Below are 7,143 nucleotides of genomic sequence, written 5' to 3'. Positions count from 1 at the left end.
GCCGTGTTTTAGGAGGAACGCTGGCTCGGCTCACCCGCACTTTTTCTTCGACCTTTAGCAGTTGACCTTTTCTTACTTTTTTATGTTAGTGAGAGTTGAGAACCTTTGTTCACACAAGTACGAGGTTGAGAAATGGAGAAGAATTTTCTGATTTTTTTTTCTAGCTGCAAGTGGGAATTCTTTCTCGATATCAATCTAGAAAGTTTCAAGAGACACTTCCTTGTATTTGAGTTTTAAAGTGCGGTCATTACGGAGGTCTTATCGATGGGAGGAGACAATGGCGCCACACACGCTGGGAGTCACTGCCGTAGCAGTAGAAAAAGAAATAAACGTTTGTGCGTTATTAAAGCAAACTATAAAAAGACCCCCTAAATTAGGAAAAATTATATATCTATATCTATCTATTTATCTATCTATCTATCTATATATATTAGTCGTTAATGTCCTACAAAACTTGACAATTATTCTGTCAATGCATTACTTGCCTACGTTTCAGTGGTCTGATAACTGGAGGAGTGCCTTGCAAAAACGTAAATCTTGAGACTAAATCAATAACTTACAAAACAGTTTATAATAATCAACAGATTATTCAATACCGAGGACTGACTGATTGTCGCAATATGAAAAGCATTATCTACGAGAATACTCGCTGAATAAACTGAAATTGGTATTATATTAACAGGCAGTTTTAGACTAATTTTCAGCGAACGCTTAAGCTCCGTCACAGATAACCAGAACAAACACCTGCGCCAAAGCAAGGTCTCGCAAGTGAGTGAACACCTGCATGTAGCATCGAATTATATTACAGAAAGAGGACACAAAAACAACTTCAATAGTAAGTATTCTTCTTGCAATCAATCAGCTATCATGTTTTAAAAGTGCTTTCAAAGAATATTTACTTATACTACAGGAATACGACTGTTTGTGCCATTATCTAAAGAATCAAAATAACTGAATAGTTTTCAGAAAACTGAAATGAGAAAGGTCCTGCAGTCAGGTTAGTGGAAACCCACGTCAACTTCTCGTGGATTTATCATCTTCTGTAGTACGGAATTATGACCCTTATGAGACCCTTGGGCTAGACAGTAGCCAGACTCATTCAAAGAAAAATAAGCTCGGAATGCTATCACCCCAGGCCTGCATAATGACAGGATTAACAGTGCAGCTAACACCGTGCACCGTAGTCTCATAAACGGGCCAAAGTTTCCTCTCCTAACACACCGCCATTTGTTTGCAATCATAGGGCCTTCGGTGCAAGCCCTCCCACCCAAGGCTAGGGGGCGCATTGGTTTAGCCTGGTTAGCCTGATGGGCGATCCGCCACTGATCTTCGGTTGGTGAAACTGTTTTTTCTGCAATAAGAGAATGGAGATATAAAAAGAAAGCCAGTAGAAGTAAAAGCCCTCCGTACTTGAAATGCTTATGATAATGGCTGCTTCTAACCGATCACCCAAAACCCCAATGGTGAATAATCTCTAAAAAAAATCTAAAAAATACCTATGACTATGTCCTTTTTCTCATGGTGTACATGAAAATGAAATGGTATTTTAAAAACTTTATTAAAATCATGCAGTATATATAAATATGTCCCATTCTTAATTTTGCATGATGCTAGGGGCTCCCTTTTCAGAAATCGTATTCTAAAAAAAATCGACACCTAACAAATGATAAAACATCATGGGTAAATCAACTGCCTTCGCTGTGTCATCTGCTAGCAGTTGTGCAGCTTTAACCAGACTTCGGTATTATTTCACAACGATGAGACTTGCATAGCTTCTTCGTGATTGAAACGTTCCAGAAAATAACTACTAAACGCGTATTTTAAATTTCTACTTCCTATCCTGACTGCGTCAATCCCATTAACTTCCTTCATGTGTCTTATATTGAGGATTTTTACGCAGTATATGAGTTCCTACACATAAATCATATAAATTTATGCGAAATCTATAGACGAAAAGGGTATATCTAATTTGTGACGATCAGTTTCTGCTTCATAACTGCCGATCAGTTACGAATCTATTTTATTGCCAATTGCGGTAATATGAGCTTAACATCTGATAGAGTGATTTTTAAAAATGACATAATGCTCTTTAGAATAACAAAGGACCTTAAGTATTACATAGTGACTGCCAATTATGGATGTTTTTGATATGCTTGATAGTATTATTATGAAAACATCGTCGCTGGCTGTTATGTTGGTGGCCATCAACTGAACAGTTCAGGGTATGTTACATGTCTATATCTCCTGCCACACATAAAGTTATAGGTAAGAACATCAGTGGAAGACGTGGTGTCTATGTTTGATACAGTGTTGCCATTTTACTGTAATGAGTTAAAAGTGTTAGTAGAGCAAACAAATAAATGATTTGTAATATTGCCATACGTAGAAACAAATGACTCGTCTTTTAAACTGAATGGGAAGCAAAACAGGAAGCATAAAGTATTTTGAACAATTACTTTGCCAAGAGTGGCTAAACCATGTTTTGTTTGATTGCTTCCCAACAAATTAGAATATTCTTGTTGCTTCCAGATCAAGGCTGATGAAGCTTACTAATCATGTACACAAATGAGCAAACACATCCTGCAGATGGTACAACTTTTGTTACCAGCAGCCTTTTCTGTAACTAAGTTGGTTTTCTTCTATTCTCTTTCGCCAAATAATTTGAAATTATTTTCATATCTCCCTCTATTCAAATATCAAAGAAGTTGTAGCAGGTGTAGAGAACACCTGCAAGGGACTGTACCGACTATATAATGCTGAGAAAATTTGTATATTTTTTCTATAAGTGAAGGTATTCAGGACAGTGCATTTTTGTCATTTGTAGATCGCAAACTGCGGGATCAATTGTCATGAAAACTACTAGTTGTAAACTCTACTATTCTTGCTGATTAATTTAAAATGGTTGAAGACCACCTTCAGTGGAACCAAAACCACAACATTTAGTATTTCCTCCCTGACCAACATGACATTTCATAATATTAAGATGAAATATAATGCAAATATCATGGATGTCCTTAACAGTCCCATAATTATTAACACTGGCCTTGGTATCATCCACATGAGCACGACTTTCCTAACCTCTCGGATTGACACATCCAGATTCATCCGCCTGCTCTTACGCGAACGCTTGTTTACATTGGAGCGAGTGTAAACAAAGGCTAAGACGTGGAAAACATGACACCGGAAACTGGTTTATGTTAGTGATCTTCATTGTGTGGTGATTTTATGTGTTTTTATTATTCATTTGAAATGTTGAGTTATTTAGTAGATAGCAAATTCCATTGTATGTAAATCAGTGTCTGAATGGTATTCACTGACGTGTCAAGATTGGTGGGCGTTTTCTCATGTATTATTGATGTAAATTGCGATACAGGGTAAGCTGGTTTGCAATCGCTGATCTTGCCTCTAGTATTTTCTGGTAAGGTAGTGTGTGTTGATTATCCTATCAGCTTATTGGCAAATAAGGCACCATATAGGCACCTCCTTACCAAAGACCACTTACCAAAGACTTTCATCCTCTAGTGTTCATATTTAGTCGAAATTTTCCTGCGATTCCCCCTTATTCACCCCCCAGATTCCCACAATTTGGGGAGGGCATGAAGAAAATCAGGGAAAGATATGAAAATACCACATTAAATGGACAGATATATACCTCAAATATACCCTATGCACCCTCCCATCCAAGCCCTGGTAAACAGTACACTCCATGTGTGTGTCCGTTGTTCAGTGGTTACACTTCATAAAATACCTTTGAACTTGTACAAATTTATTTATAGCTAAGACTTTTCCACTCTATGAGTAATTTTCTGAAATTACACTTACCGAAAGAAAACTAAAAAAAAAAAAAATCAAGTTTATTATCACAAACTGCTCTGAAAAGGAGAGTCAGTGAGGGTGGAAGCCCCCCCTTGGCTAGGCTAACCTCAAAACAAGGTAAAATTAGGTCATGTCATTGGTTTATGATTTTGTAGACTATAATGCCTTGAAAATATCACAAACAATGTTCCACCAGCATGTTCCATGGTGATGGTGAGAGGCATTTTCCGAAGATTGCTGCAATTAATCCACTGAGTATGGGTGTCATGACATACATGGCAGCACTGATGAGGCCTAAAAGATGGGTGTCAATGTGTACATGACGCGACATTGGGATCTGCTCACAGTTGAAGCGCTCACACAGTCATGAAATATTATGGTTGTAACGGTGCTAGCTCCAGAGTTCCTGGGTTCTAAAGTCAGCCTAAACCTGCATTTTGTGATGTATTTATGGAAAAATATTGGTTGAGCTAGTCTGCGCAACACAGAGGGCAGAGAAAACACTTTCCCCGTCCCTCTAATTTTTAGCTGGTGCTGCCACCGTTGTACATTGCCCTTCCTGATGACCAATTAGATCATTAGGCGCCCTGTCCGCAATGGGCTAAGTAGAGGATATTTCTATTCCAGGGTCGGAGTGGGGTTGTAAGGGACACAGTCCCCTGCAGGTGGCATATATAGGTCATTTGTGGTAATTGTTAGTGTGGTTTACTTGAGATTAATTGTTTTTTACCCTGCAATTTCACTGATATACTGCATGCTTACCCATGCTGAAGGGGCCCAAATTGTAGGGTATTTCAGGAGAATTGCAGGTAAAGTTGACTATGTAAGATAAGTAGAGGATGAGAGGAATCCATGGATACCAATATCAAGGTATTTAGTAAGGAGGCACTGATTGCAGGCCTTCCATCATAAATCAGAGTAACTCTCAAGTTTGGTTACATATAACAACCAATAAGTTGTATGAAGAAAAATCCTGTTTGAAAACTCCTGCTGGGCAGTTGCTAGGGTTTCTGCTGTTTTATCCCAAATGCTTGCCCTGAAGATGTCATACTATATTCAACTCATGGTTTTGAGTATTTATATTATATCCTAAGCTTTTGTTAATCCTACCATGCTGAAGCACAATACATCAGCTACAGAAAATATTCTCCTATTGTAAGTGTTCTATAAAAAAATGCTGTAAAACCCCCAGTAACAACAAGGATCTAATAATTAATTTCAGTCTTCTTTTAATTCTGGAGCTTTTTCAATCATACCACAAAAAGTGCTAAACATGATCCAAGGAGTAGTATAATATCACATATCTGGTCTGACTCATCCAAAGTTCTTATGTGAATCACAAAAAAGCTCTAGACTCCAGTTAGTGGAATATATTAAAAATATGACCAGTAGATTGCTTTTATTTCTGTAATAGTCAAGCACATTATAGGTCGTTTGCAGGAGCCTTGAAACCAGGTCCACGCCAATCCTTTGAAATGGTTGATAATCTAGAACTTTGTGTTTACAGTTGGTAACCTAGATACATTTTATTTTTAACTCTGTTATTTTCCTCATAGAGGAACAGAGCATGCTTCTGTCAACAACACTGTGCTTTCTCAAAACTGGCTACCCTCATTGAATCAGTGATTCAAGAGAGACCAGTTCACACGACTTGCATCATGGACCTAGGTCTAGTGTGAGCCTGGTATTATTTTTAATGATATATTGTGTTATACTTGGCAACTTAAAGTAGATGATGTGCTTTTGTTTTTTTAAATAACTATTTCAGGGGAGATAGATTACCAGTTGGACTATTTCTTTCACTCTGATCTATCTATCTAGTGTTCTCATTTAGTTAGTTTACTGATATGTGACAAAATGTTCTGATTTTTTAAGTGATCTTAGCCCTTCTGAGACAGTTCACATATGAAGGTGTTTAGTCTGGGCTGGGCATCTGAAGATGTAAGATGTATGTCTTTTCTGTTATTTTTTAGACTTATGGTATGAAATATGAGTCTATATATGATATAATAGTAAGTGATACTATTTGGTATAATAGGTCCTCGTAAGTAAAAGAGTAAATAGCTTATAATTTCAACAAACAGAAACCTGACCCCATGAAAATGTCAGTTGCAGAAGGGCTTATCAAGTCTACTTCCAGCCTTACCAACTTGGCCTGGTATGTTCCTCAATATAGAGCAGTGGATGTTTTGTAGGCTTGAATATTTACCCCATTTTTATCCAATTTTGTTTTATAGATTGGTAAATATGATATGTGATGATGTAACAAAGAGGCATATGCCATACCAATATTTCATGTTACTTCAGCAGTTGTGTTTCCAAGGGAATATATAAAAAATAAAGTAAGTAATTGGAAACTCACTGAAACAGGTTAAAATGAGAATAAATATTGATGTTAGAAATGCAGTTATAAACAAGGGTTACCTAGTCTGTATCAAATGATCATTTCCATTGTATATTTCTTGTAACTATTAGTGGATGGACCTCAGTCAGATAAGTACAGACTCTTGTATACTGCAGCAGTATTACAGATAAACACTAAGTGAGCAACAATAGCTTTGTGGTGTAAGTATATGCTAATATTTTGATAATGTTACCATCACTACTGTCAGATGTTATATAGATATGTACTTTATATTCTACTTCACCTCAAAAACTTACTAATGTTTCACATAAATATTTAGACACAGATAGATTTAGTGTATATCAGTTATTTAGAGAAGAGTTAGAAGAATTTATGAGAGAGAGAAAGAGAAAGAGAAAGAGAAAGAGAAAGAGAAAGAGAAAGAGAAAGAGAAAGAGAAAGAGAAAGAGAAAGAGAAAGAGAAAGAGAGAGAGAGAGAGAGAGAGATAGAGATAGAGATAGAGATAGAGATAGAGATAGAGATAGAGATAGAGATAGAGATAGAGATAGAGATAGAGATAGAGATAGAGATAGAGAGAGAGAGAGAGAGAGAGAGAGAGAGAGAGAGAGAGAGAGAGAGAGAGAGTAAGGGAGAGAGAGAGAGAGAGAATGAGTAAGGGTAGAGAGAGGGTAAGGTAGAGAGAGAGTTAGGGAGAGAGCAAGGTAGAGAGAGAGAGTAAGGTAGAGAGAGAGAGAATAGGGTAGAGAGAGGGAGTAAGGTAGAGAGAGAGAAAGTTAGGGACAGAGTAAGGTAGAGAGAGAGAGAATAGGGTAGAGAGAGCGAGTAAGGTAGAGAAAGAGAGTATGGTAGAGAGAGAGTACATTAGAGAGAGTATGGTAGAGAGGGAAAGGTAGAGATAATGGATACGGAAGAGAGAAAGAAAGTATGGAAGAGAGAAAGAGAGTATGGAAGAGAGGGAGTA

General features: G+C 37.3%; 1 protein-coding gene across 11 annotated transcripts in view; it reads left to right on the top strand.

Annotated features, from left to right (window-relative positions):
• Positions 1-728: 728 nt before the first annotated feature.
• Positions 729-7,143, top strand: part of LOC122251336 (facilitated trehalose transporter Tret1) — a 22,980-nt gene continuing 16,565 nt past the window's right edge. For 3 of the 11 annotated variants that reach the window (XM_043013263.2, XM_043013253.2, XM_043013223.2), the window contains exon 1: positions 3,044-3,196. The gene's annotated coding sequence lies outside the window, so the exon portion shown is untranslated. Of the gene's footprint in view, positions 836-3,043; positions 3,218-3,307; positions 3,375-7,143 lie in introns of those variants that run through there. The other 8 variants (XM_086553989.1, XM_043013245.2, XM_086553990.1 and 5 more) reach the window with 6 other exon arrangements.

This window comes from Penaeus japonicus, unplaced genomic scaffold (genome assembly GCF_977035675.1).
Source record: "Penaeus japonicus unplaced genomic scaffold, GWHDUDI00000001_assembly GWHDUDI00000029, whole genome shotgun sequence".
NCBI classification, from domain to species: domain Eukaryota; kingdom Metazoa; phylum Arthropoda; class Malacostraca; order Decapoda; family Penaeidae; genus Penaeus; species Penaeus japonicus.
Note: the sequence above shows the minus strand (reverse complement) of the source record. Positions and strands in the feature narration are given on the sequence as shown.